The sequence below is a fragment of the Tursiops truncatus genome, chromosome 1 (assembly GCF_011762595.2).
Source record: "Tursiops truncatus isolate mTurTru1 chromosome 1, mTurTru1.mat.Y, whole genome shotgun sequence".
Taxonomy (NCBI): domain Eukaryota; kingdom Metazoa; phylum Chordata; class Mammalia; order Artiodactyla; family Delphinidae; genus Tursiops; species Tursiops truncatus.
The window spans coordinates 52,986,486-53,013,715 of NC_047034.1; the positions used below are offsets into that span (position 1 = coordinate 52,986,486).

Genomic DNA, 27,230 nt, shown 5'->3' on the forward strand with positions numbered 1-27,230 from the left:
CATCTCGGAGTCAAGCTCTTCGGGCCACAGGACAGTCAGTAGACTCTTGAGGCCTGAGGCCACCTTCCAGTTCACACATTCAAATCACCTTCTCTTCCCCCACCCTCCTTAAATGTCAAATAGAAGGACTGTTCCCTATTTCACTCTGCTTTGATGAAATAGATACTAAAGTAAAAAATGGCCATTAAGGGACTTCCCTGGCGGCGCAGTGGTTAAGGATCCGCCTGCCAATGCAGGGGACATGGGTTCGAGCCCTGGTCCGGGAAGATCCCACATGCCACGGAGCAACTAAGCCTGTGCGCCACAACTACTGAGCCTGCGCTCTAGAGCCCACGAGCCACAACTACCGAGCCCATGTGCCACAACTACTGAAGCCCGCGCGCCTAGAGCCCGTGCTCCGCAACAAAAGAAACCACCGCAATGAGAAGCCCGCGCACCACAACAAAGAGCAGCCCCCGCTCGCCGCAACTAGAGAAAGCCCGCACACAGCAACGAAGACCCAACGCAGCCAAAAATAAATAAATAAATACAAATATTTTTTTTAATGGCCATTAAATAATTTTCAGCAACTGAGTTACATCAGAATGAGCTCATCCAAGTTATTTCTTCAATGTTTTGATTTATTCTATGGGGTCCTGAGGTCACTTGAACATCATTCCAGATGTATACCAGTTTGCGAACCTCTGAGAAGCTGCTACTTGTGGGGTGGAACTCAACAGCTGTCACACAGCTGCACAGCAATGTCAGTTGAGAGCAGGAAGTGAAAATGAATTCTGTTCTCAACACACGCCTCACTGGGATAAAAGACATAGATTTTGAGATGAGCATTTGTCTTTAACCCTGGAGCCAGTTACTCTGGCTCTGGAGAACTGGGAATAACTACATAATCATAACTTGAATCTACAATTGCAGCCAAATAGGAGTCAAAATACAACTAGCTGCATCCTTAACACCTATAGATGCCCTTGGGTTCTCCTGGAAGGACCAGATACATCCATTGAGATTCCCCCAGAATTTTCTTTTTCCAGTGTTTGGAGTATATCTTCCTCATCTAACACTGCATCTGTTACTTTTCCCCCAACCCTGACTGACTCATTGGCAAAACTTAATCTGTTTCTTCTTTCTTTTTCATGTAATCGTCTATAAAAATCCAAAGAGCACCCAAAATACTTCTCCTACATATAAAAGTATGGTCTTCAATATGGAGGATTAAAGGGAAATCTAAAGATCTTCCTTTTCATAACAACAACTTAGACATTTGAATGGATTAATAAAAGATCCTGGGAATCTTTCTTTCCAACCTCTTCCCCAAGGATGGCTTCTCATCTCAAGAGTATTAGGGAAGGTATGTTGAAAAGATTAGAAATTGTCTAGGTGACCTTCTCTAGAGCTCACTAGACTTTGATGGCTATAGCCTGGACATGATTTCTAGAATGTTCTTGAAGGGTCATCTGGGAAGAGAAGGGAATTTATAAAAAGGAGCATAAATACAGAGGTTGGAAAGACACAAGTATTTAATTTACTATATACCTATTAGAATTAATTGCTCCTCCCCTAACCTGCCAAAAATAACTACTCCACCCTAAACAAACAGAGTCTCCTATGGCAACGTGTGCCTGAAAGCTTGACAGCTTGAGTCCAAAGTTACAATGGAAAAAATAGGAAGGGAAAAATGACTAATCGATCCAAAGTTTTTAAAGTATCTGAAGACTGGACTAGATTGGGGGACGCAAATCTCAATAATTGAAAGGTGTCTGACTTGGGACATCACTCCTCCCCACAGGAAGCTTCCCCAAGGAATGGTACAAGGCTTGGCTTCTCTGCACAACGTGTCCATAGGTGAATTTTTCACTACCCATACATGCACCTCATTTTCCTGTAACATCAGAAAACGAAGTGTTCCAAATAAGAGAATTTTTCAAGTACCTAAAGCTTATTTCTTTAAGAGCCACTTTTTAATTTTCATTTTAATTGTTTTCACAAAAGAAAAAAACCTGTATAAAATTCCTGTTTCCTGTGCTATGCGGCTGCTTCCCACTAGCTACCTATTTTACGTTTGGTAGTGTATATATGTCCATGCCACTCTCTCACTTTAGCACAGGGAGATCAGCTAGGTGGTTTGTGACCACCTAGAAGGGTGGGATAGGGAGGGTGGGAGGGAGGGAGACACAAGAGGGAAGAGATATGGGAACATATGTATATGTATAACTGATTCACTTTGTTATAAAGCAGAAACTAACACACCATTGTAAAGCAATTACACTCCAATAAAGATGTTAAAAAAAAATCCTGTCTCCCTGCCTTTTAATAACTTATAGAATACAAAGTCATTAACATGAATATTTTTCCTTTTTACTTATAAGGAGGCTCTTTGCATTGGGCTATTTACCCCTTTACTAAATGAGCCTCCTTCAACACACACACACACACACACACACCCTCATGGGTCAAGCTTTGTAGAATTATACCTAAAATGAATACTTAAATCTGAGAGAGAGGCTGGGTTGCTCTTCTTATGATGTATGAGCTTGATGATACCTATTTCAGTCGTTATAGGAACGCTTTTCTTGCCAACTGGCTATGTTCCAGCAGTTGAGGTGGCCATATGAATGGAAGTGCGTAAGTGATGAAATACAAAGAGGAAAGGCTGTCAGTCTATCCTATCCATATGACTGGACTTCTCAGAAGTAAGATAATTTCTCCTTTATGTTATATTATCTGGTGATATTTTCTGTTTAAATTGTTCTGGGGAGTTGGGTATAGGAATGGTAGCTCTGTCTGTTGCCTATGGATGTAGTCATTTATTCAATCACTCAGCATTTATTCCTCACCTATTTGTACCAGGCATTGTTATGAGGGTACAGAGAGAAATAAAACATGGCTCCAGTCCTCAAGAGAACCCCCCACTTGCAGTTATAGCTTATGATGACGAGTGCTAGCATAGAGATGCAGATAGAAGTACCTAGTCCAGATTTGGGGTGGGTGGGGATGCGGAAAGGACGACATGAGCTTTCAGGGGCTGGCTTTGCTACATCTAGCCCACATGAAAAAGAGTTTAGCACTGGATGATTCAGAGGGGTAGAGGGGCCTGAGAAAACTGTGCAAGTGGAAGAAGAGGGTAAAAATAGATAGGCCAGACTGCTCATCACAGAGCCCACTGTCAGGAAGAGTTCCATAAGCTTTGACTGATTGGCTGATAGTACTTCTATTATGTGAATTAGATTAAGAACATTTTTCTTCTACAGCCTGCAACAGAACCCATGAGCACACTGATGTTCTAGAAAGGTTAGTTTGGGCTTCAGACCCTCTGCTCTACTAACATAAAGATTGAGATATCAGCCCAAAGTGATTATACCCCTATAGGTAAAGCATGGGACAGAAGCCCGATAAGTACTCTTGAGGAGCGTGTTGAAACAGGAGAAGACGCTAATCACATTTCTGTATAATGCCTAACGCTATTTTCTTTCTCCTACATCATTTCCCATCAAAACCTTCTCGTTACGTGAATGACAAATCAGACCCACACCCAGTCCTTCATATTGATTAGGCTACATCAGGCCAAAAGAAGCCATCTCCCCAGGCAGCTGTGGCGCCACACCCAGTGAAGTCCACGCAGCAGATGGAAGTTCTCTGGCTCTCCAATGAATGGTGACCTCCAGCCTGGTTCCTTCAGCCCTTGGATCTGCCCACGTGTCCACTGCTTCACCTGCGAATCTCAGGGGCAAAATTCAGAGGTCTTTGAGGCCCCTCAGGGACTCTTGATGACCAGAACATTAGTTGCTTTCTTTTTTTTTTTTTAAGGACCATAGATGCATAAAATTCAAAGGCTGGATGGATTCTTGAATACTATCTAGTACAAAACTCTCGTTTTACAAATGCTGAAGTGGCCCCTTAAAACAGTGAAATGTCTTGTTTGCAAGGCTAGTTGTAACAATCCTGGGAACGTAGCCCAAATTTCTTGATTCTTGCTGTTCTTTCTGCTAAACCATGCTACCACTCTCTGATTATTCCATTAACCTTCTAATTTCTTGGGAATGCAGGGTAACAGATTCCTTTGGCACCTCTAAAAAGGGCTTAGGTGCAAGAACATTAATAATGAAGTGAACCCAGCGATCCAATGTAGAAACAGAGAAAGGATCATATATATAATCTCAATTCCCCTAGACCCCCCACAACTTCACTTCTCTTTTTCTCAGTTGCAGGTTAAAAGTTTACCCAAATAAGCTACCTGGTACTATAGCTCCTTCTGGCCTTGGGGCTCGGTTGGCCCATATTTTCCTAGAAGCTGATTTTGCCAGGAGGAAGCAGCACTGTGCTCCCATCCCATCAGCAGATGCCTGCAACCCAGAAACATTTATTTCTGGGCCCTAGAATGCTAAAGCCAGGCATTTTCTGCTCATTGCAGTCATCTGAGGAAAAGAGGAAATGGAGTTGTTCCACTCCTCCCGTGTTCACCCCCTGGGGTGGGAGGGTGCCAGTGATCTCACATATGTGGGTTTGCAACAATCTTCTTGGAAAATGTAAAATTAAAATCGACAGATACCCTGAGATGGGTTGTGCAGGAAGAATTTCTTAGATACAAGCTCCTCTGGAAAATCTCATCTGGCTTCCTAGACCCAGAGAGTTCTCCTTGCCTGTGTACTATGGTATGTTTTATCCATATGTGCATTATAGGACTTAACATTCAGAACGTATTATCAAGGGCTCAGAGTCTAATCCCCTTCAGTCCCAGCTACTAGTTCAGTTTCTGATGCACAGTAGGTTCTCAAGAAATAAATAACTATGATGGTGACTAAATACATTTTTTTTTAGCATACTTTATAACCAGATCCCTCCTTTTCATTAGTCCTCTCCTACTAGGTGCAGAGTATTGGTATACATTTATTTCTGAGTGGCAAGAAATAATAGAATACACCATCTAAAGTTCTCCTATTAACAAGCTAAAAATGTTGAATAAAGTTATCAATATCATCTCAGTTCTACAGGTGGTATAGTAAGAAAAGAATGGAAATTGCCAGGGGCCAACAGCAAAAAGAAGCTGAAAACCAGAGCAGAAAGAAGACAGTGAAACTGTGGCTGTCCTAGGAATGTTTGCAAACACTATCTGTAATCAAGTTGCTGGGTTTTAACAGCTGATCGGGAATCGGGGCCCAGGTCTTGGGGCTTTGCAAGATGGAGATCTTTTAAGTGACTCTGTTAGAATTTTACTAAGATAAAATGTGAGGACTGATATGGAATGACATATGGAATGGTGATGTTGCACAGGTAGCTTGGCTCACTTGGAACTAAGAGATTTTCTCCTGCCTACCAGCCCTGAAGTCTCCATGGTTCAATCCAGGCCTTGGCAAAGTCACTAGTCACTAAGATATTAAAGACATGCTGGGTTACCAGCTAACAGCTGAAACTGCTAAGAGTACCCCCTTGAAGGCCAAGAGTCTACTCTTCAAACAATAGATAAGCAAGACATAACTGAAAGGAAAGCAATGAAGATACACATTCTGTTGGATAGGCAGAGGGAAACGGCCCCGTTTGGTGGCCCCTAGAGAGGGGTCAGTACTCAGGTCTACTCTTGTGGTCTGTTGTGCTTTACTGGTCCATGTGAGATCATGTAGCTTCTGAACAATTTTCACAGAAGAAAAAAACATTTACAAAATTCCTGTTCCCCTGCCTTTTAATAACTTACAGAATACAAAGTCATTAACATGAATCTTTTTCCTTTTTCCTTATAAGGAGGCTCTTTGCATTGGGCTATTTACCCCTTTACTAAATGAGCCTCCTTCAACACACACAGACACACACACACACAGACACACACACACACACACACACACACACACACACACACACGTCAAGCTTTGTAGAATTATACCTAAAGTGAATACCTAACTCTGAGAGAGAGGCTGGGCTGCTCTTCTTTTGATGGGTTGCTCTTCTTACCCTCAAAAAAGGAAGAGCAAAGGGGGACCTTTACAGGGCTGGAAAGAGAAGCCTGATTATCACCAGCTTATCTCTCTCTGACACCAAAACCAAAGTGTAGTCTTAGAATAGTAATAGCCAAGTAGTGCAAAAACGAATCTCTTCTGAGAGAAACAGAATGCATTGAGAACGGAAAAAGAAAAGCAAACAAAATAAGGTCAAATGACTTCTTTCACCCGTAATAATTTTATCTGCAGCAAGGTACCCAAAGCTTAGCAGCTCCTGCCCAGGAGAATGCTCAAGGCTGTACAGTATGGTGATTCAGAGTATGAGGTATGGTGTGAGATAAACCTACGCCCAGGTCCCAGCTCTGCTCCTTACTATTAGAGCCTGAGCGAGTTACTGTGCTTTAAGCTGCGGTATCCTCATTCGTAAAATAGGAATAACACCTATTCAGAGGGTTGCTGTCAAGAAAAAAATGAGTGAATGGAGGTGAAATACTTAGCCCAGTACCTGGCCCACAGTAAGTACTCAATGAATCCTAGTTTTATGAAGGCGGCAGGAATGTACCATTGCTTTGTGCCAGTGTGGGTGGGTGTCTGAATTCCCTCCAGAGAGACTCTGGTCAAAAAGATGTCAAGATTCTGCCACCCGTACTTTAGAGTCAAAGCGTGGACGCTCTCATCCCTGAGAGCCTCCTGTTCCCTTCACTCTCACCATAAATGCACCCCTCTGAGTCATGGAGGAGAGTCGGGTGACAAGGGAAATGGGTCTGGGACTTATAAAAATAGAGTGGGAAAGGCCTGTCTGGCTTCTGGAAACCAGGGCTCTCCTCCAAACCGTAGTGGTGACTCAGGTGTCTTAGCCTCTGAAAAACCCCAAACCGTCACAGACACCTCTTCCCTGATGGGCACCACAGGAAAACAGGAAGGTGAGAAGACTCTCTGTGACTTACTTTTCAGTCAAAAATTACCTCCTAGCAGCTCCTTCCACTTAGCTGCAAAAAAAGACCCGGTGGCACAGGCTCCCCACCTCACTTACAAACACACACGACCAGCTTCCCCACGCGGCCCCTCCTCTTGGCCCCAAACGGCCCTGATGCTTCTTCTCATCCACCCCCGGGGGGGATATTAGGGCCCCGATGGTGAATTTGGGGCAGCAGGGTATGTCTGCACGTATCTGTGCCAGAAAAACACGGTCTCCAAGTCAGAGCTCTGCTTCTCACGGGAGACATGAGAAGAGAACACCTCCCCACGGTTCTTGGCACACTCTCTCAGGGGGCTTAACAAAAGGACAAAGCCCTCCTGCAAATCTGTGATCTGTCCCTTGGTTGAGAAACGTTACTGTATAGAACCACTGCTGCTGATGGAACAGTGTCCTGTGCTGTGGGCCCTTTTCTCCCTCCACCTTTTACCAAAACTGTCTGAGGCTGTGAGAGCACCCCATGCTCCAAGCCACTCTGCCACCACCTTAACTCCTTCCTCAAATCCCCATAATCACTCACAAGGTCACTGCCTGCCCCCTCGGCATCAACCCCCAGCTCCATGTCCTAAACAAAATGCCTCCAAACCTTTTCTCTCCTCCTCCATCGGTCTCACTCCTGTCTCTCACGCTTTCCCTTTTCTCTGGAGCAGCGGATCCTGCACAGTCAGCTAGTCCAGATTGGATGCCAGTGATTTCCAGTCCTTTGCTGTTAAATTGGGATTTCATGGCAGCTCCACCCTCCTCCTTCTTGAACCACACAGCAATGCTTCTCAAGACACGGCAGCAGTCCTCCACGTGACCTAATGGCTGTGCTGGGGCTCCCAGTGGGAGCTGATGATGACACACCCTCAGAACCCATTTGTGTCTCCATCGCAAGGCTGGCGGACCCGTTAATTCTCATGATTTTGTCCTGTTTTCACGGTGGGAGGGGCGTTACAGGTGGCCTGCAAACTCTCCTGACGGTCTTGCTACATGGCATTTGGCTTTCTTCTTTAAGAGAGGAAAAAATTAACAATTGTGCGTTGGGGGAATTTCCTGCCTTGGCTCCAGATAATTGGAGCCAGCCTACTGTGGTTCAAGGTCAGAGGTAGAAACGTTGAACACAAGAGGTCTGAACTGTGCAAGGACTACGGGGCAGAGACACTTCCGGTTTGTCTCCTTTTCCACTCCTGTTTCCTTCCATCAGCAGTAAGGCCCCTACGTCAGCACAACACCTAACAGACCACACTAGCTGCTTCGTGAATAGCTGGTGAGTGAGACACGTGCCGAATCGACTTTGTAAGCTAAGAAGGCAGAATAGTTTTTGCTTCCTACTCCTCTGGCCTTTCCTCCAAGATAAGGTACCTTTCCTCTGTCTGGCTCCCCTAATAGCCTCCCCAGATAGCTGTTCTCACTATCAATGACTCTCTCTAAAACCATCACCTGAGATAGCTCGGCACGGCCTTCCAGGGAGAGGTTCGCTAACCGCAGACTCTCAAGGAACCAAACTGCAAGCGTCAGAAGAAGGAAGCTGAGAGCAGAATGTCGGCCGCTGCAGGTGCCTTGCTGAGCAGGTGGGACCTCCCCCTGGCCTCCAGGCACCTCTGGAGGTGGCCCCGCACCCGTGCCTCCTCTCTGGGCCTCTGCCAGCACCAGACCCCTCACGATCGGGCCATGGAGCTGTACAGGCTCTGTTCAAGAGCTCACAAAGCTCTGGGAGGCGAGGGAGGTGAAAGCGCAAGGAAACATGCAGAAGTCAGAGGCGGAGGACCTGCAGCTGGGAGACGGGGACGGGAGAGCACGGGAGTCCTGGGAGAAGGCCCAGGGCGGACGGCTGGGGTCCTGCTCTGACTTCGAGCGTTCCCCTCCGCCGTCCCCTCTCCGGGCTCCTTGGCCAGCCTGCAGTTCACGGGAGGTTGAAGCAGGCCTGAGCCGATGGTGGGAACGTTCCACGGCAGCCCCCGACACGCGTGCTGGCCCCCGGGGGCCCCCAGCACATGCACTCTCATGCCAGGCAGGTGGGCATTGCTTGCTCCCCGAGCCCGCCCGTGGAAGAGGACGGGGAATGCAGACTGTGGGAGGAAATGACAATATTCATTGTTCGGATTAAATATTTTTCTTGGCCCTCCTGGTGTTTGCCGAGCGTCTTTTGCTTTTTCCTTCCCATTCTCTCTCATTCCTTCCCTCCTCCCTCTCTGCGCCCTTCCCTCCACGTCTTTCTCCTCTCCCTCTCTCTCTCTCTCTCTTCCTCAGTAATCAAGCACACTGAGAGAAACTTCAAGGAGAAGGCAGCAACTCCTAGGGTGGGAAGACCTGTTTAAGGAAATCAATCAACATAGTTGACAAAGGCTTCTGCCATTCTGATACCACACCCAGCTCTTCACTGGGGTGTTTCACTTTGGGGTAAATCTAAACCTATTAATACATTGCTTTGAATTTTTGTAAGTCTTCATGGGATATAACTCACAGCACTTGCTTTCTCTCTCATTCTCTCCTTTCATATATACGTAATAGGTGTGTATACATACGTATATACATGTATACGCATAAATATGATGCATAAATGATATATACGTACTGTTCGTATATAAGATAAATGTGTGTATAATAATCACTAACATAATATTTATAATACAGATATATAACATTAAAATATGTGTTTATATTTTATACACAGAAACAGACACGTACATCCATATACAATTTCTCTAGAAGCTCCAGGCATAAGCAGTGCCTCTAAAGGTAAAAATAACTTTACAAACTAGAAGCCATCATATAGAAACAGGATACTAGTGTTTTGTTTGTTTTTTTTTTTTGCGGTACGCGGGCCTCTCACTGTTGTGGCCTCTCCCGTTGTGGAGCACAGGCTCCGGATGCGCAGGCTCAGCGGCCATGGCTCACGGGCCCAGCCGCTCCGCGGCATGTGGGATCTTCCCGGACCGGGGCACGAACCCGCGTCCCCTGCATCGGCAGGGGGACTCTCAACCACTGCGCCACCAGGGAAGCCCGAGAAACAGGATACTATTTTTATTTTATATATGGCATTTTCTGTGTATCAGGTACTGTGCTACAAGGTTTGTACTCATGATCTTATTGAACCCTCACAACAACCCATTTTACAGATGAAAAAATCCAAGGATCAGAGCTGTTAAGGAATCTGTCTCTAGAAAAGATGTGGACCTACCGTCTGACACCCAGGCCTGTGCTATAACCATCCTGACATACTCACACTGCCTCTAGCACTATTCACCATATAATAATGATATGCCTCACTTCACTTCTCAGAACTGCTCACCTGATCCAATCTCTACCATAACTATGGGCATGAAGTAGCCACTTTCTGGATGGAAGATCAGTGTCACATAAGTCCATGAGAAATGTACCATCTAGGATATTTAACTTCAAAACATATACTATGAGCCAGGCATGGGGCTAATTGCTAGAACCCTAGGATATCTGTTTCATACGTACTTAGTGTGTCTCCTATGAACAAGGCGTGACAAAACATTTGCCTTAAAGAAGCTTTGGTGGCATCAGCCTTAAATAAGGCAGAATCTGAACAGCATCTGAGACAATAAGAAAAGAAAATCACAGGCCAGTGGAGGATTGATTGCCAGAGTAATTAATGGCACCAGTAAGAGCTACAGAAGTTCAGAACAGGAAAGAGGCTGGGGCATTTCAGAAAGGCTTAATGGAGTAAATGGGATTAGACTTAATCTTTGAGGATGGATAGGATTTGGGCAGAGAAGTAGGGAGAAAAATCCCAGGAGGAGGGCAAATATAAACCAAGATTTCAAATGGAAAAAGAAAAGATATATCTGTGGTTTTCTGCCTTGAGTATTAATGGCCTAAGTTTGGAGTTAGGTCAAAATCTCCATCTAGAGGAATCTAGTCTTCATCCCCGAAGCCAATAGGGAGCAGTGGAAATTTGGGAGTTTTTTTGTGTGTTTATTTATCTAATTTTGGGGCAGAAGCAGAACATGGTAAAAGTTGTGCTTCAAAGGTTGGATCTGGGGACAGAGTGGGGAATGTTCAGGAGACCATTGGAGGGCTCCAGAGTAGGTAGAAGTTGACCTCAAGCAGGTAGGAACTGAGAAGAACAGAATTTTGGGTCCTAATATGGAAGAGGAAAAAGCAGAAGGGAGGGGTCTTGTGAAGGACTTGTCAGGACTTGGCAAATGGCCATATTTAGGTAGAAGACCAATGGAGATGAAGGTTTATCTGTGACATTTTACTCAAATCATGCTAAACTTTTCTCAAAAAATTAGCTCGTTGAGCACGTAGCTAGAAAGACTCCTCACTAAGTAGAAGGACTGAGTCACAGGACGTAGAACCTGACCCATCAGCAAAGCCTGTTCTACCTCACAGTGAGAAGCTCTACACAGTTTCTCTTTCCATCTAAACCAAGCCCTAGAGGGTCTCTCCTGCCCGACCTCTGCTAGACTTTCCCCACAACTTAGACATGACTATTTTATCACCCCCAGTAACATCCAGGTCCAGCTGAGTTGAGGAATGGCAGGAGGGAGGTGGCATGTTTATTCTAGAATATTTCCTTGCCAATAGTCTTGTTTCCTTTAGCCCTGGTCTAATTTTTAGTTCCTGCGTCTACGAGCAGCTCAGTTTGTGTGGCTGGCTGATGACTGTGGTTCTCATCCTTAACCTGTCACGCCATCCTGGGTTGTCAGCCCGGCTGTTCTATTCCCCGTTAATTGGTCCATCCATCCAGTCTCACTTTCACCCATATGGAACCTATTCTCTGTGCAAGTGTCTTGTTTACATTCCCTTTATCTACGGGATGCTGGTCTGTGTATCTTATTCACTCAACCACTGATCAGCTGCATCTGTTTCACAACATGTTCTCCAGTCTCACTTCCTTGGTCTCTGATCCTTGCTAAGCAGTGTTCCTGGGTCCGCCTCCTCTTCCTCTGGACGAAAGCTTGCAAAGCCCAGGAAGAAGTCCTAACAGGTGACCAGCACCCCATGTTCGTCTCTCAACTGACTCCCCTAAAGTCCTGCATTTCTAGTTTGTGTGTTCTCTATCTGTTTATTCATTTTTAATCTTCCTACCAATTTAAGAACAGGACAGGGACTCCGGAATCAGCTGCCTGGGTTCATTTACAGTCTCATTTGCTAACTCCGGGGCTTTGGAAATGCAATGGAATCCTCAGCCCCTCAATTTGCTCATCACTAAAACAAGAATGATAACAATGGTAATAATTCCTCACAGTATGCACCTGGCATACAATAAACATCCAATAATGCTATTAAATAGACCATGGAACCAGGAGTTATTTTTCTGTTTGTTTCCTGAGTTCAGTGAGCCTGCATACTCTGGGTATCAATGCTTCCCTATTTGTGAAGGTACAGGGCAGTTCTCCCAGAGGTGGCTACCAGATAACCTGGTCATTCTTCTTCTCTCTTAACTATGACCAGTAATACCAGGGATCTTACTGTTAACCTCGCACAACTATAGGGACAGAGTGACTTAAGGCAGGCAAATGCATAAGCCAAGTTATCTGAAATACTAGTCATCTCTCTTAGGTTCCATTGTTGATAGTTATGGGATAGCAGCAATGCTGTGTCAGAATTTGTCTTTGGTCCCTGGTCTCCTTTTTTTCCGTCATCCTCATCTCCATGCTTGACGGTGCTTCCTCTGCCAACTCCCATAACTAGTGTATCCATCCCTACCAGAGTATCTGCACATTCTTCTATCCCTCTGGAAAGCAGCAGACATACTAAGGGGTCAGTGACAAATACGTATCTGCAACTAAATAAAAGATAATATATTAAGGCAAAAAATGACTTTAATTGTGGAAAGATTGGAGCTTTGTGAGCCACTCGGCGAAAACAAGAATTTATGGGTGAAATAGGAGCATACGTAGCACCCCCAAAATTATGTAGTGGAGGTAGTCACCTGTTAAGCAAAATTGGGAAACCCATTTCTAAGTATTGGGACATTTTCTACCTGACTGAAGCGAGCATGAGCAAAACACCTGCTGTTAGGGACTGACTTTTGTTCCCTCAAAAAGCATATACTGAAGCCCCAGCTCACACTATGATAGTATCTGGAGGTGGGGCCTTTGAGGGGTAATTAGGTTTAGAGGATATCATGAGGGTGGGACCCTCATAATAGGATTATTACCCTTATAAGAAGAGACAGCAGAGCTTTCTCTCTCTCTCTGCCATGTGAAGACACAGTGAGAAGGTGGCCATCTGCACACCAGGAGGAGAGACCTCACCAGGAAATTGAATCAGCCAGTACCTTGATCTGGGATTTCCCAGCCTCCAGAACTGTGAGAGATAAATGTCTGTTGCTTAAGCCATCCAGCCTATGTATTTTGTAAACAGCAGCCCAAGCAGACTAACACTCAAGACTTATTTAGTGTATTTATTAATTTAGCTACTTTTACTGATTTGTCAACCTAAAGAATTCCCAAAGATTTTGTCTGAAAAAAAGGAGCAGGAAAAGGAGGTAAGAAGAAGACAGACAGGCAGGAAGCAGCTCTCAGAGGAAGCCCAAAGAAGTAAAAAGATCATTGGCTTCTCCTATTCAGTAACTAGGCAATGCTGGATGGGTCTGGCCCTTGGGCTGGGCACACAGGGCATGAAACCAGAACAGGTGAGCACAGCCAATAAGCTGGGCAGGCTTCGGACACTCTAACTCAGCTACAGTGTCATCAGGGTCTTAAGTGGTTCCAAGGCCAGAGACCATTACTGGAAATCTAACAGCATTGCAGACATGCACCACCAAGTTTAGTATTTCTCACATTAGAAAGACTTCAACTGAATCTAATCTCATTTTTAATTAGTCCTCACATTACCTGGTGAGGCAGATTAATATGATTATCCGTATTCCACTGATGGGGAAAATGAGACAAAGGGCCATGCTTCAAGGTCACTTAGGGAATGAGCAATAGAGGTGAAAATTAAACTTAGGTATCTTAAACTTCCAAACTAGCACACAAGGGAGAGAGAGGACAGTGGGGAGCTGATTTCATCATCATCATCTGTTCAGGATCTTTCACATCTGGATAATGCATATTCAATTTACTACCTGGTTTCTCTAATTAAAAAATAAAGGACTCAGTCTAGTCCTTTATGGAACTAGAATGGAACCCCCGTATTCCATTTTCAAGGCATAAGGAATTTACCAAGTATTCTCTGCCAGGAGCAGCCAAAGAAGTTAATAAAATGCACATGACTCAGACAAATGTGACTATGTATTGACTATTTATGGAATGTTTAATATTAGACTACATTGTGGGGAGTGGGTATAAACACAGAAGAATGACACATGCCTCCTGTCCTCTAGAACCTGGTCTAACTGGTCCAACCGAACATTCAAAATAGGTAACCCGCACCGACACAAATAGCACACAAGTCCAACCACACAGGCAGGAACCAGGTCTTTCCTTTGTTCCCCGAAGTAGATGTTCAAGCATTATGTGTTGACAAACTGTTGGCTGAGCTTATTTCAGATCAAACTGAGATATTATTAGTATGAGAGGTAAGCTCATAGTATCATCATACACCTCCGCTCCTTCCAATCCAGTTAATTTCATCTTCAACCTCTTTCTCATCATCCATCACACCCAACATCCAAATGTTCACCCTTCTACTGAAGAAATAGTTTTGTATGCAGACCCTCTTCTCTCTTCTCTTTCTGCTTCCTCAGTTCAGTGAGGTAGGTGGCTGTTACATTAGTTTAGGTGAGAGAGGATAAGGTTCTGACTTCCGTGGTCCAACTTTGCCACCATGCTTTTCTTCCTAAAATATAAATCGTATAATCTTTTTTCTGTGACTGCGATGTTTAATGCTCACTGAGATGTTTAATATCTGTGTGTTTCCTTGACTCGCTTGTCGTGGGCTTGAGGCCATGTGACCAAGTTCTAGTAAATGGGAAGGCAAGCAGAAGTGATGCATTACTTCTCATCTAAGGGACTCAAGAATTATTGGCCTCTCTCTGTATTTCTTCTCTGCCCTTTTGGAGGAAACCATGGAGACCACATTCTGAGAGCACAGAGGCGTAAGATACAAGAAATGAATGGGTGCTCCAGAGAGCTACGCCAGACTTCATGTAAGTGAGAGACAAGTCCTTTGTCATGTTAAATCACTGAGACTTCCGGGTTACTGTGTGACCACAGCCTATCCTGATTATTTCATATTCTACTTATAAATCTTCAATGGATCAACACTGACTCCAGGATAAAGTCCAAACTCATTAGCTTGGCACACAAAAGCCTGAGTGACCTAGCCCTAGCTTAGCTCTTTAACCTCCAGTCATTCCACATTCCTTCATGTTCCCCAAGATCAGCTTCACTGAGCAGACTAATAATATTTTCTGTGATATGCCACTGGTATTTTGGAGTTGTTTGTTATGTGACATGATTGTAGAAACATTTAAATAATACAAAGATTGGTATTAGAAGTGGGGCGCTGCCATAACAAAAATCTAAAATGTGTGGCATTGGCTCTAGATGGTGCATCAGAAAGCAAAGGAACTGTTTTAGGAAGCTGGAAAAATGAAGTAACTCCCCATGTAGTGGGGAAAAGAAATTACTAAATGTGTCCTGTAGTTGTGAGGAAAGTTATAATGTTAACTATTATAACTTGTAGGTCAGAAAATTTACTCAATAGCCTACTGGCTTTGGGTAAAGAGAATTTACAGAATAACCTTACTAGGGTTAGTTATTGGTTGCTATGTTCATCTGATAAGGTGCTGCAAGAAAAGACGAGCTCAGAAAAGGTTGCTGCTTTGCCAGCAGAATTGACAGGTAATATAGAGCGCTAAAAATTCCAGGACTTGCAGTGAAAAACAAAGCTATTTCTCATCTCCAACAAGCAAAAGATAAAACAGAGCAATGCTTTGTATTAGACAGGCCTTCGAAGACTGAAGTTAAGGCCTAATCTCAGGCAAAGACCAAATCAAGGGGTGGACCATTACATCATTTGTTAGGACTTTTAACTGGATTAAAGTGGCACCTAGAAGATCCTTGACTCATAGAAAAGAGACTAAAGACTTTATCCCAGGGAAGTCTCATAAGCTCAGAATACCTATAATCAAACTGATTCAGAGAGCCAGAGGCAAGTCTTGAAAAGACTGTGACATAGCTCTTGCAATATGGATTTGACTGAAATTAAATATATGCAAAACCAAAAAAGTCTGTGAGTTCAATTTCCAAAAGTAGCATCAGACTGTGTTAAAAGAGACTTACTGTTAGCGAATTTGGATAGATTTTTTGGATCCCCTATATTCTAAGAGGAGAAAGCAGGCTGATAACGTTACTTAGCTTCCAATAGGAGGATGTTCTCCAGTGCCCTCTTCTTGTGACCCAAGAGGATAACAGAAAAGGAAGGACATCCAAGAAGGCAGAGCCAAGAGCCATGAAGAAAAGCCGACTTGGGACCTATATCCAGGGAGTAATCAAAAGCTATTAAACAAGCAGCACTCCTTATTCTTAGAGTATAATTTTTACCACTTTTCTCAGAGGGATTTCAGAATTGTGGACCAGTGCCAGTTATGTTCCTCTCGTTGTTCTCCTTTAAAGGGGATGTTTACTGTAGCTGTCTTGTTTTTACTCTACTTTGCCCATCAGGTGTGTGGAAGGCAGAGAACTTGTGATTTTTAGTACACCAGAGTCCAGACTAAGAGAAGCTACGTTGTAACCTGATGTAAATCATGATGTTCTAGATTTTTAAGCCTGATGCTATAACTGGATAAGACATTTAGAATGTCTTGGGGTAAGGTGGAGTAAATCTGAAATATAACAAATGTTTGTAACCAAAAAGACTGACTGGCAGATATTATTACATGTCCACAGCTCCTTTTAGGAGTTCACCATCAGCAGAGTACATTTCCCATTCCTACTAATTTTAAATGGACCCATGTGATTTGCCTTGACCAACGGAATGTGAGTGTGAGAAACATATGCTACATTTGACCAGAGATTTTGAATGTCCCGGCCTGCCTTTTCTGGCTTCTTTGTACCCATGTTATCCATCATGAGAAGAACATATGCTGGGTAGCTACTGACCCTGAAACCCTGAAGCCTGTGTCCTTGAGTGAGAGTCAGGTGGAGTATACTGTAACCCAACCCCAAACCTAAGGCAGAACCACTTTAGTCAACTGCAGATGCATGAGTGAGAAATAAATTTTATTATTACAAGACATTGATATTTGGGGATTATTTGTCATGCAGCGTCATCACAGAAAAAACTGGATGGCTGCATCACACCATTTCCTTTCACATTTTTTGCCTTTCCATATGTTTCTATTTATCCTTCAAAATTCACCTCAAGTGGTTACCCCTCTGTAAGATCTTCTCAATGTGATTGGGATGAGTTATTTGCTTTATTCTGTGTCCCCAACTGAGTTTGTTCATATCTTTGTATTATTATTCATTGGGTAGAAATTTGATCTTTTACCTCTGTTGCACACACTGTGTTGGAAATTCCTGATTCATTTTTGTAAACTTGACTCATAGTTGGCACACAGAAAATATTATTTTAAGTGAAGAAATAAATAAAGGAACCTGAAGGAGTGATCATAGTTTAGTAACCATGGTGTGAGTTGGGAAAAGAGGCTATTCCGCTTCTGCAGATCCTTGCCATTGGGGGGAGCAGCAAGCTTTTAGATTGAGAAATGGTATGAGGCTCATACAAAAAAAAAAAAAAAAAAGCTGGATGAATTTGTTTTTTCATGTGTTGGAATTTGGAGCCCTAGATTCTGTAGCTAAGCTTGGAGAGGTGGGAAGATGCTTCCCATGCATGAAGTATTGTACATTCCTGGGTTAGAACATGTTTTCTTTGGGGGGTTGTTGTGGTTTCTTTCTTTTTCTCTTTTCTTTCCTTTTTATTTTATTCCAGCTTTGGAAGCATCCAATGTTTGCAATAACAATAACAACAACAAAAATATGAGGCTGGCCCACTATGAATCAGGAGACAATTTGTACATGCAATGGGTGTAGGGGGTGGGAGGTGGAGGGAGGGGAGAAGAAAGGAAAAACACAGCTGCCAGGAGCTTAACAGAAGAAAATGCCATGCACAACACGTGGCTGGCACAGTGGGCAGCAACATCTGTTCTCGATAAGGACCCCCGGTGTGTGCTGCTGTGTGTGCACGTGTGTGTTCATGTGCGTGTGTAAGGAAACACCCAGGCTCTGGGCTTCAGGAAGTCTGCTCGTGGCTCCAGGCTCACTAGTCTGAAATGCTGCCCTCAGTGGCGGCCTCTCACCGTGAGTTAGATCTGCAGCCAACTTATTCTTGCGAAGTATGTTGCAGGCTAGAATGGGCTGTGGAAAACAAGCCGGAGAAAAGCCACAGGGGCCTCCTGACCCATTTGAATCTTTCTCCTGCCAAGTCCTCATTATTGATCTTAAACAGGAAGGAAAACAATGTATAAGGCTGAAGAGGCTATGGAGAATCCACTGGGGAAAAGAAGGCTTGCTTAGGACCACTGGGCTAGGGGTGTTGAGACAAGGCAGAGACAAGGAGTCTGTTTTCAAAATAGGTGCATATGGTTTGGGGATTTCCTGTTTCTCTTTTTGCTGTTGTTGTTTGGCTAAGCATTTAAAGGCTCGTTTTCTCTCTTATTCTTGTTACTCTGTTCAATGAAACAGAGGGAGAATATGATGGAGGCTTTGTATCCTGAATGCATGATGGGCATTCTCTTAAGGGGAGCATCTGAAGGAAGTCTGCCTCAAGCTGATGGGCTGGAGCTGGGATGCTGCCGGCCGGAGGCAGATCTGAGCTGTGTTAGCCCCTCAAACAAGGTTCTGCTGCCCAGTTTGGGTGCCTACACCTGGAAAGGTGGATCCAAAGGGACACAAAAACTAGCTCAAAGCTGCGGGCCTGAAAAAAATCACACTGAGTTGAAAGGAGGCAAGCAGAGGCTCTGCTTCTCCTTATTGATTCTTGCTGTAGCTTTATGTCCACACCTAGTAGACATTTGACTTCCTCAGCTGGGACCTCCGGTGAGCAGCATGTAGGATGTGTCCCCTGTCACCGGCACTGTTGCCATGCCTCTGCCTGGCCTTGCTTTGGAAGACTTCTCACACAGGCATGATAATAATGATGATAGTCCTGTACACATGTGTAGCATTTTAGTGTCAATCCATGCTTTCGTAAACATCATGTCATTTGAGAGCCAAAAGAACATTCAAAGTCAACCAAAGGAGACACTGTTTTTCCATAGGAGTTAAATGACTTTGATTGAGGTCACATAACTAAGGAGAAGAAAGGCAATATGTGGAACCAAGCTTTCTCTACCCAATGCACAAACAGCCTTCAAAGAGCTGAAGGGAATCTAAATTTCACCACTCATCCCCGAAGTCCCAAGACAGGGCCATGCTTACTGCAGGCTTTACGCAACAAAAAGAGCATCCAGTAAGAAAAAGACTCTTAAAGGAGTCATAAAGCTCAGGGTCTCTTGGCAATCTTTTTACCCTTTACAAGTTAGCAACATTTTCCTTTCCTCCGTAGTAATCAAGCTGCTTCTTAAGATCCTCACCTAGCTGCGAATCTTCTCCCCAATCTGTGGCAGTCCTTAACTGCCTACCTCATTCATTCACTCAAGATATATTTATTGAACATTTACTCTGTGCCAGTCACTGTACCACTGTACTAAGGACTTGAGGTTTATCAGTGAATAAAATACACAAAAAGCCCTGCCCTGTACAGCTTGTATCCCAGTGGGGAAAATAGATATTAAATATAACAAATAATTATTTAGTGAATTAAAAAGTAACAGTCCTATAGAAAATAGGGCAGTGTAAGGGAATGCTGTAGGTTGGAGGATGGGCAGAGAATGAGAGAGGAAGGACAGTTGCAATTTCCAATCAAATGGTCAGAGAAGGGACATTTGGAGAGCTGTGAAAGCCATTGCAAGGACTTTGATTTTCACTCCAAGTGAACTGAGGAATTCTTGGAGGGTTTCAGCAGAAGAGTGCTTGGATTTAGCTTACATTTTAACAGGCCCCTTTGGCTGATGTGTTGAGAATAAACAGTGGTGAGGCAGGGGTAGGAGTGAGACCAGTTGGGAGGCTATTGCAGGAATCCAGGTAGCAGAGGATGATAGCTCAAACCAGGGTGGCAGCAGCTGAGATGGTGAAAGGTGACTGGACTGTGGATGGATTTTCAAGGTAGAGCTAGTAGGATTACCTGATGAATTGGCTGTGGAGGATGAGAGAAAGAGGGGGATTAAGATGACATCAAGGATTTTGTCCTGAGCAACGGGAAGGATGAAGTTGTCATCAACTGAGATGGGAAAGTCTGCACAGAGAAATGGGAAACCGCTGCACGTGAACTCCTTGAATTCTGTTTGCTACTCTACAAACTTTGTCTCTAGCCCTTGTTACTTCCTTCCCACCTGACTCAGAGCCAACGGTATTTGAAACCTTTTCTATCCCCTCTTTACCTTGAGTGTCCAGACTCTTAATCAGATTATTACCCACAGATAATAAATATATTAAAGTTTTATTCATATCAAAAGTCTTTCCATAAACACTGTTTTCCACTTAAGTTACTGTTCATCTCACTCCTTGTACTGGCCAACTTTTGGAAACAATATTTTTATTTGCCGCATCTGCTTTCGTATCTATTTCTCAACCTACTGCCCTCTCCCCTGTTCCACTGTTACCACTGTGTCTGGGATTACAGTGAGTGCTGAAATTATAAGCCTAATTGTCTCTTGTCAATACTCAACTTGTTCGTCTGCTCTGTAGCACTGAACACTATTTACCATCTCTCTCCTCTTCCATGGTTTTTCTACAGCCATTCTCTCCTGTACTTTCTCCTTTTCTCCTCATTCTCTAACACTTCCTCTGTTCTTCCCTTGTATTACTTCCCTCCTCCCAGGTCTTTTTTCCTCACCTCTCTCCATTCACATTCCTGGCATGATCACATCCCCTCACCTATCTTTAATTATCATCCATATTTTCCTCACTTCTCAACATAAGTCACAAACTGAGACTGTGCTCCTGAACGCTAGACCTTTTATGTCCAACTCCGCTAAACTCAGTCTAAAGCCAAGCTCATTTTTGTCTCCTAAAAGCCTGCTTCTTTTTCTTTACAGAGATGAATGACATTCACTATCCATCCAAACGCCAGGGAGTTAGATTTAGATCTTCATCTTCCCCATTGGATGGGATTTTAGAATCGATTTTATATCTTAAAAGGAAAGGCCTCAGCGGTGGCTTCTTTCCATCCCTACCTGGCGGGACCGTGTCTGGGCTCTCACCGTCTCTCTCTTGAGATACAGGCACTGTCTCCTAACCATTTTCTTCTCGAAGAGCTTCATCTTCACCAATGTATCTCATCTTGTAGCTTCCTAGTGATGCTCCCCAATGCCATCGGAATAAATTTGATAGTCCAAGTATGGCCACATTCAAGCCACTCCCTCATCTAGCCTGAGTCCCTCTAGCCTCAACTGTAGTCTCCACATGGTTCTCCAGACACTCCCTGTGTTTCAGATCCCTGCGCCTTGTGCTCATAACATCTCCTCTGCCCACAGGGCTTTCTACTTTAACGCCAACTAGTGGAACCATTAAATCCTACATGAGTATCTCTTTGCTCTGAATTCTTCCCCAAATTGTATGTCCCACATCCACCTCCTGCCTGTTCAGTAAGCAAACACAATCACTTTCTTTCCTCTGTTTCCACAGCACTTTGAACTTGCTCCTCCCCGCAAGTTAGAGTGGATTCCCAGGAGACAGGAGCTTTGTTTTCTTTCCCTTCATATCCCTAGAGTCAGAGACTATACATGGACAATAAATGTATATTCTGTGAATAAGTGCATCCTTATCTAAAACCTGCACTTTCACGAGTTAAGCACCTTAAAGAGGTTTCTGCTTGACTCTAGGTCAAAATAAGAAGTTAGAAGAGACAGTAGAGGGAAAAAAATACCAAAATAAGGAACATCGTCTCTGTCAGGTGCGTCTGTTTTCTTCCATATAGGCATAAATTCTGTTGAAGGGAGTGGTGAGTAGTAACAGTATAATGACCACTGCACATGTCCTACATCCCAGGCTTAGCACTGGTAAGACATGTGAATTGAATTTGTTTTTATATGTGCTCCCTCAGCCCCACTGAAACGGGAATAAAAAGATAAACAAGGTATGAAATCACAAGAGAAAAGAGAACAGGAGAGACAACAACAGCAAATGGAGAATTCAACAATGTTTAAGAAAGTGGGAAATGTATGGATGAATAGTAGCTGACAGAGCAGATCTGAGAAAACAGATACCTAAGTGCCTGAAATGCACAGAATACCGGAAAAAACTCAAGAATTAGGAGTGTCAGGGACCCCTGCAGGCAGCTATACAGGTGTGTCTTGTGGGGGCGGTGTGTGCGCATGTGTGAGAGAGAGGGAGACAGAGAGAGGGAGACAGAGAGAGGGAGAGAGAGAGAGAGAGAGCGATTGCGTCAGAGAGCTCAACCCCCCCCTTCTATATTAGGAAGTCAGTAAATAATTCCATAAATGAAAAAAAAAAATCAAGGTTGGCAGTGGAAGCATTATTAAACAGATGATAGGTGTATAGATATATGTAGTTATATATTTATAGATGCAATTTCCAGATGAAATAAAAGGAGTGACGAGGAGAAGCAGAAAAGATGACAGAGTTGTGTCTCCCAAGGGCGGCTGAGGTTAGCCAGAGAGTGGCAGGCACTGCCCGTCCTCCAAGTAAACCCAGAGGTGCTAACTGGCTTTTTAAACTAGGTACATGTACAGTAGTACTTTTATAGAATTAAAGTTAAGTTTAGAAAATATTACATGAAAATATGGCTAATGAGGGCAGACCTGAGAGTGAAACCCATTAGTCAGGGGTTGAAATGTGCATCCTTTCTGCTGTGCCTGCTATTTGCGGCAATCTGCAAATAACTGCAATCAGTTTGGGACAGTCACCCTTTTTTTGTCACCATTTCATTATAGGGTTAGTCAGAACATACACACCCACATACGCACATATGTATATAGGCATACATATATACTTCATATACTTTTAAAAAGTAAGTGTAAGAGACTTAGTAGAGTACTTTGCTATCCCTCAGTCACAATCAACAAGTATTTAATAAAATAATTTCACTTAAAGGAATATCTATTTTAGTAGGATAAATTAGAAATGACTCAAATTATATGAACTTTCTGAAAGGGCCTGTCAATATGACGATTTAATAAAGGCATATGCAAATGATCATGAGGGTAAAATGGTAAGCTAGTCAATGCTTTATGGACTTTAAGAACGGTCTCAGTGAACATATTTGAGTCACACTTAGACCGTATTTAAAACGTATTTTAGGAGCACAGTTAGAAATCTTAGTGGAGAAGGGCCTTAGGAGAAGAGGAAAGGGGTAGAGTTACTTATAGATATAATCTGATTATATTTGTTTACTTCTAATTCTTATAATCTCAGCATAATCATTAGGAAGCCAAGTTGAAGAACAGAAGGTAGCATTTCCATAATACTATTTTTACAGGTGAGTAATATTTCAATTGTCTGCAAAGTTGGGCTAGAAATGAAGAATCAAAAGAACAGAACAATAAGGAAAAGCACAGAGTAAATCAGAAAAAGGGTGTGGTTGGAGGAGAAAAAGGGAAAAACCCATGTCATAAAGAGAATTAACAGAGTGAGAGAGTGGCCCACCCAGGAGGCCGGAGAAGACAAAAGCAGCAAAATGCAGCCTGGTAGAAAGCCCACCGGGATGTCACAGTGTGGTTCCCAGGGAGTCTTAAGCATAAATTCTCATGAATGTTGTTAATCTAGAGGAGGTTTTACAATTTACATGGTTGTGCTTTTAATGTTTTACTTTTTAAAAAAGCAGGGGAAAAAACCACAGTGGTTTCAGCTTTCAGTATGAAAAAACTAGTCCTAATTAACATTTGGAGTCCGATTTTCAGAGATTCCAACTGGAGGATCTAAAGTAGAGCCCTGAACCGAACGGGATTCTGGACAAGCCTAAAGACATACCCAGATTTCCAGGCCAGTGCAGAGACTGCACAAAACTGGCGGTGAAATTCACAAACAAATCTCGGGGGGATTGGAACTCGGCAGCCAGTGAGCCTGGAAGACAGTTCCAACGTAAGTCAATTTTCTTTTTTTTCTCTGGATTTTAGCACGTCTAACACATACTTAGATTTAGATTTGTGAGGACCCACACTATCCCTACCAGAAGTGGAGTAGCTGTTCTCATTACTAGCTGCCAAGCCATTATTATTTCCACCCTAATTAACTTCTTTTCACCCACAGATACTAAAGAACTTGGCAAGAATGTCAAAAGTAAGTCCATATGATCTGTCCTCTGAGAAGCATGGGAAAGAATGATTATAATGTCTGATTTGTAAACAGCTAAAGTGTGGCAAAGAGAGGTTTAATTGTTGGCTATCATTTAAATGACAAAATGTAAATGAAAAGGAAATAAGAGAAGTTAAACAACTTCGCCATCTCAGTGCCCAAAGTGATAAAGTTGGGTTGGAACATTTGGTTTTCTAAATACAGGTATCATAAAAAAAGATTCATTTTTCTCTTTTTAATAAGGAATTTATAAAGACAGACTCAGGTGAGAGGTTTTTTTGAAAAGATCAGTAGAAATTCAATCTGGTCACACTTCAAAGACCAAGTTTGGGGCATTTATTAAAAGAAATCTGTGACTATCTAGTGATGAAAAAGGCATTACTAAAGCACAGTAATAGAGATAAACCTTACAAACAAAAAGGATAAAAGTTTGAGAAAAGAATGGCTGAACAGGTTTCACGGTGAGGCTGAGTGAAATTATATACATTTATATATGACATCTTGTGCTAAAAATCAAGGGGACAAAACCTTAACAGAAATAAAAGCCTTCCTCCAAAAGGGCCACACATCATGCGGAGGCCCATAAAAATCACTTATTTCTCGGGTATTTATCACGTGCAGGCTAACCTGTGACCCTCTCCCACCCCCATCTCTGATCATCACATTCAGATCTGCATGCAGGCATTCTGCACCCAAGTATAAAGCGCGTCTCCTAAAATGGGGCATTTTAGTCTGATTCTAGCTCCTCTCTACTCCTTCTGGGCTCAGAGTCTGGGAAAGAAGAAAAGGTGCAATAAAACCTCGATTTTCATGCCATCATTCCCACCTCATGAATTATGTATCGGCCCTCACATCCTAGAGGTACAGCAGTAAACCCAGGCAGTGCCCATGAGTGATCGAGAAGCACATGTCCCAGACACAGCTAACAGGGCTACCATCTGGAATACAAATAATAAAAGGGAGGCAGAGAGAGGTCCAAGACAACACAGAAGAAAGAATCTAAGGAATGATGGAGCAGATGGAATGAATTAGTGATGGAAGCATTGTTGGTATCAGCTACTAAATGTGTAAAAATAATACAACTGCCCACCTACATTTAAGTAAACGCAGCCACTTCACTAAAGCTAAACTTGTCCCCAACGCCTCCTCACCCCTGTCTTTCCGCTCCCAGTTCCCTCCTGTACAAATTCCTATCAAGGTAGTACTCGTTATAGTCACGACACTTAAAAATATCCCTACTGGTTGCCTTCAGAAAACACAAATATATTTACATTTAAATCCATGGAGTGATAGATTTACAAGGAGTGAGAATACTGAACCATCGTCTGTGTCTGAGACATCAGAAAATATTTAACCATATCAGAGAGAAGACAATACACATCCCTTTAAAATGCTCCAAAGGCTAATATGCCTTTAAACAGTTCCCTTTATAAACTTCTATAAAGTTTAACAGTTCCAGGATATTCTCACACAGATTTACTTTAAATAGTTCATTCAGCTTTTTAAGCCCATTATTTTCTGTCCTGTTGTTATTGGGGGATGCTGACTGTTAACTCTTCTCTATATAAAATGTTTACTACATGAAAATACTTACTACATTAATCTTTATCCTTCTCTTTTAGGCTTAAAGATCCCAATTCTTTTTATTTTTCACCAAAGGTATTATTATCAAGCTTTTGATATTATTTTTGTGACCTGCAACACGTTCTGTGTTTTCTAATGGCTATAGAAGTTGGACCCAGAGAGAACACAGGATCAGATCAATGGTGAGAATAATGATAGGCAATGAAATACTCGGGTTTTCGGTTGGTCTCACTTACACTTATTGGCAGGTAGCTTGTCATTTTAAGAACATAGTCAGGCTACTGTTTACCCACAATGAACCATCATTTAAAAAATTTAACTGTAATTTTAAAACAATTAAGTCTTTTCTGGCTTATAAGAATTTCAGTTTTACCACTGTCTGCCACATATTTTTACCTCTATCCTTGATCTTTCTAATGTTATTCTATTTCAGGTGATTTCTTCATTTATTCAAGAACTATTGGAAGACCTAAATAGACATTTCTCCAAAGAAGACATACAGATGGCCAAGAAACACATGAAAAGATTCTCAACATCACTAATTATTAGAGAAATGCAAATCAAAACTACAATGAGGTATCACCTCACACCAGTCAGAATGGCCATCATCACAAAATCTACAAACAATAAATGTTGGAGAGGGTGTGGAGAAAAGGGAACACTCTTGCACTGCTGGTGGGAATGTAAATTGATACAGCCACTATGGAGAACAGTATGGAGGTTCCTTAAAAAACTAAAAATAGAACTACCATATGACCCAGCAATCCCACTACTGGGCATATACCCAGAGAAAACTATAATTCAAAAAAACCACATGCACCCCAATGTTCATAGCAACACTATTTACAATAGCCAGGACATGGAAGCAACCTACATGTCCATCGACAGAGGAATGGATAAAGAAGACGTGGTGTGTGTATATATATATATATATATATATATATATATATATATATATAATGGAATATTACTCAGCCATTAAAAGGAATGAAATATCGTATAATAACGTATATATGTGGAATCTAGAAAAATGGTATAGATGATCTTAGCTGCAAAGCAGAAATAGAGACAGAGACGTAGAGAACAAATGTATGGACACCAAGGGGGAAAGGGGTGGGGTGGGAGGAATTGGGAGACTGGGACTGACACATATATATTATTGACGCTATGTATAACTGATGGGAACATGCTGTATAGCACAGGGAACTAACCTAGTACACTGTGGTGACATAAATGGGAGGGAAGTCCAAAAGGGAGGGGATATCTGTATGTGTATGGTTGACACATTTTGCTGTGCAGTGGAGGCTAACAGAACATTGTAGAGCAACCATACTCCAATGAAAATTAATTTAAAAGAAAAAGAACCCACTAGATAAATGGTTAACTATTGGTAGATGGAACCTTTTTCTCCAAGATGTGATGTGGATGCTATTGCATACAATTATCTTTGAGTGTATTAATTCATTCCTGCCCAGTGCC

General features: G+C 42.8%; 1 protein-coding gene and 1 long non-coding RNA gene across 2 annotated transcripts in view; one reads left to right on the top strand and one right to left on the bottom strand.

Annotated features, from left to right (window-relative positions):
- The window catches only part of PAPPA2 (pappalysin 2), a 288,944-nt gene that overhangs the window by 5,712 nt on the left and 256,002 nt on the right, over positions 1-27,230 (bottom strand). The gene's annotated exons all lie outside the window — the stretch shown is intronic.
- On the top strand, positions 23,390-26,692 carry LOC141279294 (uncharacterized). Its single transcript, XR_012333260.1, has 4 exons — positions 23,390-23,954; positions 24,123-24,152; positions 25,790-25,933; positions 26,185-26,692. It is a non-coding gene; the product is annotated as an uncharacterized lncRNA (long non-coding RNA).